Genomic DNA, 11,580 nt, shown 5'->3' with positions numbered 1-11,580 from the left:
GCTGCTCACACCAGTTTGGGTGCTGCTCACACCAGTTTGGGCCCTGCTCACACCAGTTTGGGCGCTGCTCACACCAGTTTGGGTGCTGCTCACACCAGTTTGGGCCCTGCTCACACCAGTTTGGGCGCTGCTGACACCAGTTTGGGTGCTGCTGACACCAGTTTGGGCACTGCTGACACCAGTTTGGGCGCTGCTCACACCAGTTTGGGCACTGCTGACACCAGTTTGGGTGCTGCCCACACCAGTTTGGGTGCTCTCCCCAGTGAGTGCTGCCCTGCACGTCCACAGCTGGACTCAAAGGAGATCAAAGTTGTAACTGCAGCAAAGAAGAGAGTAACAATATGACATTATTTAAACAACACATCTTCTGTTGGGAACTGAGGAATGAACTGCTGACATCAATTCCACAATAGACCTCAGTCCAACAGCCCCCTCAAAAAAGCAGAGGGAGAGTTTCAAAAGACAAGAACAAGGAGAGGACACAAGGCTTAAGAAAACACTCAGAATGATCTGTGGCAAAGCACAGCTACTGCTTTGCTGCTGAAGAACAATCCACAGGAACAACAATTCCCTCATTTCTATCTGTGTGCTCAATCACTTGGTTTATGCTTTCCCCCCTCTGTGCTGGGACACTGAGATACTCAGTCTCCAGAGTCACACGTGGATGGGCAGCTGGGCTCAGAAATGAGATTCCTTTTCAGCCTCCAGCTCACTGAGGTGCTCACACAGATTGGCCTCAGGGCAACCTTTGGGGCAGCCTCCAGGACCTCACTGCCACTAACTGCTCAGAGCTGGGAATCGCTTCAAATGCTTTAAATGTCTGCAGTGCTTCAAGGCAGTTAGGGCCAAAATCAGGAGGAGGAACAGGGTAAGGCAGCAGGGCTGCAAGGCTTTCTGTGAGAGAAGCAATTTTAAGGGGAAAAATCCTTTTAGTGCCTGGTGTTTGGGCAGGAACTGTCAGAACCTCACTGACCTCCCCCCACTTTGCAAAGCAAATTGGCCATTTTAGTGTTAAAATACCCAATATGTTCAGAGCACATCCCGATCTTCACCACTGCATCAGTAGCCAGAGATCAAATACTGGAATGTCACATTTCTGTCTTTGTTGCTGAACTTGTAAGCTCTGGGAATCTGAACCCACATGCAGGAGGCTGGCAAAGAAATGTTTTGTTTTACAAATTCTATAAATTCTATATGATCCCTATAAATAACTGCAGCCTACACAGCTTTAGAGGAGATTATAAGGACAGACCAACTCATCTTCACAAAGGGAATGCTCCAAGTAATAAAATCTTTATAGCTTTGTAATACTGGTATTAATTTTTAAATCATATTTCTTTTAATTGATCTTTTTTTCCTTTAAGAGAAAACCCTGATTTATTAGCGAATCAAAAGCCAAGTTTATATGCCTTGAATTATTTTATGACTTTCCCATACTCTCTTGTGACCTGCAGACTAACATATGAGAATATCAGATTATTGCATTCACAAAATAGGTTTATGTGTGGAAAATCTGTCTAATGAAATGCATTTTATTAGTCACACCAATCTTAGCATTTGAAAGCTCCCTTAAAAATTGCTAGACATTACTTCTACTCACATTCACATCATGAAAATAAAGGCTGATTTATTTGATAACTATGCAGCCAAAGACCTGAAAAAATCCATGTATTAAGCTACTAAATAATTAATTCCACATGCTGCTTCCTAAGGCTCTGGGTCTACACATCATTTCTGCTGGCAGAGAGCAGCATCACCCAGCTGAGTGCTGAGATACCCGCAAAACCCAGCAGCAGATATGATGGGAAAGAGCAGTGTGGAGATCTCCACTGCTGGGCCTGTCCCCTCTGGGGTCCCAGAATAGCACTGATAACGAGCTGGGGTTTGCCTCTGTGCAGCTCCAGGGCCTGGCAGCTGAGGGATGGCAATTCCTGCAGAGCTGCCACAGGCATGGCCCCATCTCCCTGGGACCCCACTCACCAGGGCAGCTCCTGGGAGCCCTGCAGAGCTGCAGGTGAGGAGCAGCAGCAGGAGCCCAGAGCACAGCTCAGGGCAGAGCCAGGGCAGAGGCCAGGGAACAGCCCAGAGCACAGCTCAGGGCAGAGCCAGGGCAGAGGCCAGGGAACAGCCCAGAGCACAGCTCAGGGCAGAGCCAGGGCAGAGGCCAGGGAACAGCCCAGAGCACAGCTCAGGGCAGAGCCAGGGCAGAGCCCAGGGATGGCAGCAGCTGAACACAGAGCCCAGTGTCCCACAGGATCAGGAGACCTGAGCAGCTCTGCAGCCACGTCCTTCCCCTGAGCTGAACAGGCACTGAGTCCTCAGGGACAGCCCAGCCACCAAAGCTGAGCCCCCAGGGACAGCCACAGGCCAGGTTTCAGGCTCTTCATGGAAAGACTCCAGCCATTGCTCCCTGTCCTGTGATGATTTTTCTGGAAGGGAACCCAGCCCATCACACGCTGTAAATACCCAGGGTTTATCATTTGAGAAATAGCAGCTTTCTGCAGGATGTGAGTTATGGTTTATACTTTACTGCAACCTGTTGCTGTGGTTGTTACTGTTGACTTGGCATTTTCTTCAGAGCTGAAAGGCATTTAATGTGTCACTTGGATTTGCACCGAGTCCTAACCCCTGGGCCAAGTCAGACCTCCAGGCTTACCATGCTGCATTTTCCATCTGATTTTTCTGCTGTGACAGAACAATGAAGATAACTACTCCGTTCTGTTTCTTTGGATGAGAAGAAATGACCCGCAGTGCACTCTATGTGCAGCAAGGAGCTTGAGGAAGGCTCCCTGGTGCAGGCACAGGAGGTGGGTTTGGCACCCCCAGGACACCCCCAGCCCCCAAAGTGCCCAGCAGCAGCTGCAGCCAACTGAGCAGCGCCCCTCAGCTGCCAGGGCAGGCTCGGGGGGCAGGAAAGCTCCCCCAGAGGCGGCTGAGGAGGGGAGGCAGGGAGCAGCAGGCAGGAGCCCCCTGGGACACTGCAACAGGGTTTGACCAGGGCGCTCTGCCTGATCCCAAAGGCAGGGCTGGGAACAGCCAGAGCCCGGGGCACAGCTCTGGCTGCTGCTTTGCTCTAACTCCTGGAAAACAAGGGATGCGCTCAGCTGGGATGTGTGTCCCAGCTCTTGGTTCAGCCCCACACTTCCTGGTGGAAACAGCTGACCAGAGTGAAGATGCTGCACTCACAAACAACCACTGACCTGTGTAACTCAGCTCATGTGCTGGGCAAAGTCAGCCACGGGCTGAAAACATCTTGACTTGGTCTTACTGTGTCCTCCGCAAGAACACTGGCTTGTGCCAGCAAGGAACACAATGGCAAAACACAAACTGGCTGAAGAAAAAAGGGTGTGTTCATTATTATGAAAGACTTTCTAAAATGTCATGTTTTTCTAAGATTTATTTCTTGATTTGACCATTCCAGTTGACCATAAACGCTGGATAAAATGGAGCAAGCTAATTTCAATGTCCTCTTTAGAGTAAAGTGAAGAATTTCTTCAGAATCTTTTATTCTACATTTTCATAGAATCAGGGAATGGTTAATGTTGGAAAAGACTTTTAAAATCACCAAGTCCAGGCATTGTAGATGTTCCTTCCTTTAGCAGTCCATCTACCTGAAGGAGAACATGAGAGGGATCCTTGTCCTTGCTTTTCCTATAGCTTATATATTCCTTTTAAAATGAGCCCTCTGTGCTGGGAAAAACATACTTTTAAATTTACCATGGCAAATCAGTTAATTCAAAAAAGCTTTGCAAGCCTTGAAAAGCTGTGAAGATATTACCAAGTTTTACCTGACCAGAAATAAAGTTCTCAAAAGCAATAAAAATGGGCAATGTCATGCACAAATTAAAAGACAATCTTATTTGTAAAAAGGGAGCAGTTTTAGGAGGAAGATGACTGCAAGCACCGAGCCCTTGGAGAAAAGGTGTGTGAAGAGCAGCACCTCCAGGCTGGTGCTGCAGTTCCCTCTTGTGACAGCCAGAGCGAATTCCTATTTGCAGGGAAGCAGGAGGCTCAGTCAGCAGAGCCACACACAGAGGTGTGGGCTGGGGATTCCAAACCAACTAAACCTGCTGGTTTTGAAACATCCCTCGGGGAAGATGCACTCACTCTTCTGGGGCTTTGGAAAAGGAGATTCCCCACCCTGGGGCGCCTTTGCCCCTGTTCACGCGAATCCCACAACGGCTGGAGGAAATGAAGCACCTGAAGCCCCTGCTCAGCCCGAGGTCCCTCTGGCGCTGGCCAGGATGCTCCAAGGCGACAGCAAGGGCACTCTGCCTGCTGTTCAGACCCCCGAGTAAGCAGCAGCAGTATTTACAGGCAGAAACAGAGCCTGGCTGCTTGCCCGGCACGAGTTCTCCCTGCCCTTCTCGTGCCTCCCGGTCCTCGGCGGTGTTTCACGCCGAAGGAAGCTCGCAGAAGGGCCGGGGCTGAGCCCTCGGGCCCCGGCAGTGCCCGGCTCGGAGGGCCCTGCGGCTCCCACGGGAGCTGAGCGCCGGGAATGGCCCCGGCAGCTCCGCGGCCCCAGGCAGGCCCGGCCGCCAGCAGAGGGCAATCCCTGCCAGCGGAGCCGCGCTGCCAGCCTGGGGAAAATCTCCTGAACGGTTAAAAAATGAAAAATAATGAAGCGTTTCTAGAATTAATTACAGTACAGGATAAATATTGTATTGGCTTTGATTTCTGGATGCAAACCCCTCCTCCTGGGATACAGGACCTGCAGATAGCAAACAGCGAGGCGGCTCTCCCCTTCCCTCAACCACGTCAGGAAATTATTTAAAATAAGCACCACGGAGAGAAGATCAGCACTGGGAAAGGAAGGGAGCTCCTCCTGCAACAGCCTTGCCCTGGAAAACGTTTCCATGGCCCACATTTCTGTTACCCCATCTCTCCACCCCTTCCCTTGTTTTTAGGCAGCAAAGAACAATGCCTGAACTCACCTGTGTCTCCTCAAAAATCAGCGTGTTCTGCAATGCTCCTCAAATGACAAAAGAGGCCACAAGTGACATTTCCCCAAATTGGTGCTATATTTTGAAGAATAATGGGTTTATAAAATCCTCCTTCAAAAGATAAAAGGCCAATGATCCCTTTTCCAGGCCCTTCCCTGCACACAGAAATTTACCACTTTAATTACTCCACTTTTAAGTTAATTGCTGCAAAAATACTGAAACTCTTATTTGAGTAAAAGGCTTTCCTCAGAGTCAGTTTATTCTGGGTTCATTTAAATTAATCTGAAATAAGCTATCTTTAAACCTCATCAAGAGCATGTTATCTTTTGTAAGGGCTTAAGAGCTTTACGATCATGCTGCCAGTAAAAGCACAGGCAGAAAAGCCTGAAGGCTGGGGGGACAAAGATAGCTTTGAAGATTTTTATAGGCATATCATCTCTAAAAGTTGTCTTTTGATAAGTTATCTTGCAGTTTGGATTTAAAGCAAAAACGGAGGCAAATCACCCTCCTGGGGGTGTGATAATCTCTGCTGGATCATCTTATCAGCAGATAGCAAGATCTTGTTTTCTAAATGAGTGTCAGAGCTTTTCATGGATTTGTACCTGAGCACCAGCCTTTGCCACTTCAGCAGGTGCTGTGAACTGCCATCGAGTTTTCTAGGCTACAAAAATCCCCAAAATACTGAAGTCAAAATATTCCATGTGTTACATGAGCAGTTACCATCATCATCAACCAGCAGCAATACTTTGAATATACAAAAATACCAAAAGAAGCACAAAAATCACTTACTTCCCCCTCGAGAGAAACTAATGCTGCTGGTAACTGATACAAATATATTCAGTGATTATTATTATTGCTGTTGTTGTTGTTGTTATTGTTGTTATTATTGTTATGATTGTTGTTATTGTTGTTATTATTATATACATTTCCTCATGCAAATTGAGGATTCCAAAACCCCAAGGCTTATTTTTACATGAGCAGACACATGGGAAGGAAAGTAAAGCAACAGTTTAGTTTCCAAATAGTTTGGGATTTTTCAGACATTCCCTAAGTGACTTTTTTCCCTGGGGAGTTACTTCTGAACAAGCAACATAAAGTTTAAATGCTGTCAAATGCCAAAGGATGTTTTCTTCTAAATGAATGCTAATTAAATTAGTAGCAAAGGTAACTACATTGACCTTAAATCCTGGATGCATTGAGCGACATTCAAATGGAGGCAGTTAATATTCAGTGTCATGTCTTTCTGTGCCGACACATTAGCATACAATGGTTTATGGTGCACAGTTATGAAGTGAAGGATCTGCGATGCACTGACCACGTCCTTGAGCTCTGTCTGTGCAGCTCCTTGAGGCACTGACTGTGGCACTGCCAGTGCCAGGTGCCCTCACCCCACGGGTGACCTGGGACAGCTTTGCAGGTCAGTGCAGGACTTGGTGCCAGGGCTCTGAACTGCTAAAAGAAGCTCAGGTGAGTTAAAACTGATCCCAGAGAACTTCATTCCAAACAGTGTCCTTCACACAGCTTAAAGGAGCCTTTAGGCCATCCCTCAGTGACTCCTTCGGGAGTTTGGAGCTGTCACAGGATGCCACCCTTGTCCTTCCAACAGCTGCACAGCAGCAGGACCTGGGAAAGGGCACAGGAACCTGGAAACACCAAAGGAGCTGGAGGGACAGGACAAGGGGAAGGGCTTCCCACTGCCAGGGGCAGGGCTGGATGGGATATTGGGAAGGAATTGTTCCCTTCTCTCTGTGGGAAAGAACCAGGGCAGCACAAACCTCAACATCCAGATTTACTCAAATCCTGTCACAACCTCCAGCATGCTAACCCTCACAGCAATGACAGCATTAAAAAACCCACTGAAAGTAGAGGAAAACAGACTTAAAAGGCCATTCTTTGGCCTTTGTCCCATGCCTGACAAGTGTCCCCTGCCAGCTAGAGAGAGAGGGGCTTGGTGACACCAGCTCCTCCCAAAGCAGCCCGTGCCCTCACGTGGAAACAATTCCAGACTGGCATTTCGGGCAGCAGAGCCGAGCACTGCTGCTCCCTCCCTCCCTGTCAGGGCACCTGGGGCTCCTCTGGGACAGCTGACTGACAGTGTGTCGAGTTCCAGCTTTGTTGATGCACAGGCTATTTTTAGTTGATTTATTTTTAATTTGCTGTCTGCACTACACTTACTGCTGCTGCAGTGCTCACCCCTGTCCCACTGCACCTTGCCCCCCAGCCACTCCAGAAGCCTGAACTTAGGCATATATATTATATGTTATATATTGGTGTGCATAGGAGTCACTAAGATCACAGCTTTGGCCTCTTTGTGCTCTGCCCTAAGCTCTGACATTGGAATGATGACATAAAAAAACATACAGAATGGAGATATTTAAAGTATTATCCTCTAGCCTCCCCAAAGTAGTCAATATGTTTTAAAATGCCAATAAATTATTTTCTCCTACTAAAATTAAAAGTTTTGGACAGTTGTCTCCAGGTTGGTCAATAATACTGACAGAAGGAGCTGCTTTTGGAGCTCTTCACTGACTTTGACAAACATTACAGGAGAGCCTGGGCCTTAAACCACAACTATTTCTATTCCCTCTGACAAATTACTGATTTCCTCGCTTTTCTGGCTGCGAGGAAAGCTCTCCCTGCCCATACAGGTATATCCACCAAGCTCCTCCCCACCTTGTCTCACACAGCAATATCCACCCACAGCACAGCACTCAATCCCATCCCTGCACTGACAGCTCCCAGACACAGGGAAGGCAATGATCCCACCACTTAAACATGCTCATCTTTAAATGCTCCACCTGGAAATGCATTTTAAAATTTAGCATGAGATAATATTAACAAATTCCCAGTATTGCACTTATCCCTTATTTAAAAGGCTTAAGATATATCCCTTTCTCCTTGTATAAACCAATTCAAGTTATATAATGTATGTGGATTTACTTTGCCCCAGTTCCAGCTGGCAATATATTGCTAAGCCAAGGCTGTACAATTGCAATTTGGCAGAAAACAGGTCAGGGTTATATTACACATCAAAACTCTCAAACTGTTCTGAATGCTTCAAATTAAAAAGGCAAATATAAACAACCCTTGTGTCACAATGATCCTGTTCCATTACCTCGCTCATAAATCTATACTGGGGACACTTTCTATTGGTTCTTTGCTGCTTTTCCACACCTGTAGGTGCAGTTTGCTGGGACAGATCCTGGGACAAAGGGAGGCTGGGAGTGCAGGGATGCAGGATGGGGGACACCTGCACCTGGCCATGAGGGACACTGGGCTGTGACCCGGCCATGAGGGACCCGGGGCTGTGCCCCAGCCATGAGGGGCACTGGGCTGTGACCCGGCCATGAGGGACCCGGGGCTGTGCCCCAGCCATGAGGGGCACTGGGCTGTGACCCGGCCATGAGGGACCCGGGGCTGTGCCCCAGCCATGAGGGGCACTGGGCTGTGACCCGGCCATGAGGGACCCGGGGCTGTGCCCCAGCCATGAGGGGCACTGGGCTGTGACCCGGCCATGAGGGACCCGGGGCTGTGCCCCAGCCATGAGGGGCACTGGGCTGTGACCCGGCCATGAGGGACCCGGGGCTGTGCCCCAGCCATGAGGGGCACTGGGCTGTGACCCGGCCATGAGGGACCCGGGGCTGTGCCCCAGCCATGAGGGGCACTGGGCTGTGACCCGGCCATGAGGGACCCGGGGCTGTGCCCCAGCCATGAGGGGCACTGGGCTGTGACCCGGCCATGAGGGACCCGGGGCTGTGCCCCAGCCATGAGGGGCACTGGGCTGTGACCCGGCCATGAGGGACCCGGGGCTGTGCCCCAGCCATGAGGGGCACTGGGCTGTGACCCGGCCATGAGGGACCCGGGGCTGTGCCCCAGCCATGAGGGGCACTGGGCTGTGACCCGGCCATGAGGGACCCGGGGCTGTGCCCCAGCCATGAGGGGCACTGGGCTGTGACCCGGCCATGAGGGACCCGGGGCTGTGCCCCAGCCATGAGGGGCACTGGGCTGTGACCCGGCCATGAGGGACCCGGGGCTGTGCCCCAGCCATGAGGGGCACTGGGCTGTGACCCGGCCATGAGGGACCCGGGGCTGTGCCCCAGCCATGAGGGGCACTGGGCTGTGACCCGGCCATGAGGGACCCGGGGCTGTGCCCCAGCCATGGCAGGGACACTGGGCTGTGACCCAGGCACGTGTGCCTCCCCAGGCTCGTTAACAACGAGCTCATCTCTGGAGCAGAGCTCTCCCTGCCTGAGGGACATCACTGCCCAGTGCCATGGCCTGTGAGCCCGAGCATGTGCAATGCCAGACTGCTCACTGCCCTGCAGCCCCAGGGCAGCCCTCATCAGATACCCAGGAAATCCAAGGACCTGCAGCCCTGTCCTTGCCTGGCACACGGGGTCAATGCTGCCTGAGAGCTGGGGTGCTGCTTTGGGCACATTCACTTTGCCTTGCGCCACCCCACTGCCCAGCCTCGTCCTGGCCTGCCTTAATCCTCTCAGCATTATATTTTGAGCATAATTACAGCTGTTCACTAATTTGCTGCTAACAGATGATTCCAAGTTCACTGAAGGAGATACCAGAACTACAAACAGCCTCTTTACGCTCCACTGCCAATTTTAACAAATATTAAGGAGTCTCTAGTAAGTCATGTAAATACTGAAATTAAGCTGCATATTGGCTCTTTTGGGAAAAATATCTTCCTAACAATATAATTACAGATCTTCAATTATGGGACTGTCTTCCACCAAACATGACATCCCAATCCAAGCACATCTCAATACAAGTTCCTACTGCCTCTGAACTCTGCTTACTCCACCCTTTTACCTCGGTGATGTCACACTGTGTGCCTCAATTTCATAAACAGCAGCTGCTCCAGGAAAACAAAACACACATCATTTCCTTCCTTATTAAATCTCCTTCCCAACTTGTCTTCTGGCTTTTAAACAGCCTGCTGCTGAATGATCCCTCTACACATGTTGATACCCTGGGCCTCAGACTGCTTCCCTGCCACACCTACACATTGATTTTTTTAAGGAGAAAAACAGGACTTTTTTTTTATTTTTCCTCAATACATTGCAAAGCTGATAATCTAATCCTAAAGCTAAATGAAAGCATGCAAAGGCTGGAAGGCTGTCAGCCAGCTCAGGGGCAGTGCCGTGTGTGATGGATGGCAGCCCAGGGTGGGCACAGGGCGTTTGGGCAGGGCTGGGAGGGGACAGAGGCAGGGACACGGAGCAGAGTCTGCAGGAGGAGGGCAGGATGGAGGTGAGCACCAACTGTGCCACTCACTGGCTCTGCTGGGGCTAGCAGAGCGATGCTTTGCTCCAAGGACAATACACCCACCACTCACTGCTGGCTTTAGGGCCAGGGAGGGGTTTTTAGCCTGAAGTGAGGCAGAGCTCCCCAGGGAGAAGAGGAAGGTGCAGCACCTCTGTCTGATTGCACAACCCACACCTGAGGCTGCCCACCCAGCGACAGCCTGGGCAGCATCCCAAGGGAATTCCAGGTTCTGCCATGGCTCCTTGGCTTCAGAGAAAAGCATTCACAGCCCCCTCTGCCATTAAACTGCCTGGAAGAGTAAGGGTGGCTCAAGCCTGTCTAAACAGTTGTCATTTATTAACTTATGTTTTATGGCACCAGCTCTACTGCTGCAAGGAATTAGTCATTTATTTAGTTCTGACATTTCCTCTCCTGTCATTAAATTCAGTCTTCTGTATAATACAGAGAAAAGAAAACAATTCCCCCATAGCTACTCCAACTTTATGTATAACAATTCTCTGAAGGAGATGATGATTGTGTGGGCTGAAATCTCACAGAACTGCAGTGCGACTCAGGATCGTTTCCAGATAACTTTAAAAGTCCTATTAAAATTCATCCATATCCATTATTCGTGCTCCTGACATGTGACAACTCGTTGCACCACAAATCAATGAATTTTCATTGCCACAAATGCATTTCCCAGCACATCTTTGCACTCGGGGTCCCTGCGGGGAGGGATTGCTGCCACACCCAGGGAGCTGGAACAGTCCTGCTGCACACCAGCCAGACTGCACACTCCTGGCCTTTGGGATTCAGTACAACACTCTCTGCTGCAGAATCCCCCATGTCCTGCTGGCACAGGGAAGGGCGCTGGGCGTTCCCAGCCTGGGGAGGGAGGCAGCTGCTGGACAAGTTCAGCGAAGGACAGGAGCAGGAATCCATGGGCTCTCCTTAAGGGATGCTTTATTGCTGTTTCACAGAATTATCTGCTCCACATCCAGGAATATTCTCTCTTCGGTTTACTTCCCTCCATGGAGGGAAGCCAGGACTGCTGAGGTGAAGTTCCTGCTGGGAGCTGGGCCAGGGCAGCTCAGCTGCCTCGGTGATGTGCCCTGGACACTGAAATCACTGACCCCAGCTCTTTGGGGGACTCACCAGCCACAGGCAGCAGTGAAACTGAGCTCCTCTACTATGAATTACAGAAATAAAACACCCAACATTTTTCTCTGCTGCCATATCCCAAGATTAACCACACTGCAATTCAATACAGCAAATGCTGAGGAAATAAATTCTGCTCTCTGAACATGAGTGTAAGGAACTAAGGATGACAACAAAGTTGTTGATCATCTAACAAAACTAAGGCAGGACTGTGTGCACA

This window comes from Geospiza fortis, unplaced genomic scaffold (genome assembly GCF_000277835.1).
Source record: "Geospiza fortis unplaced genomic scaffold, GeoFor_1.0 scaffold172, whole genome shotgun sequence".
NCBI lineage: Eukaryota > Metazoa > Chordata > Aves > Passeriformes > Thraupidae > Geospiza > Geospiza fortis.
Note: the sequence above shows the minus strand (reverse complement) of the source record.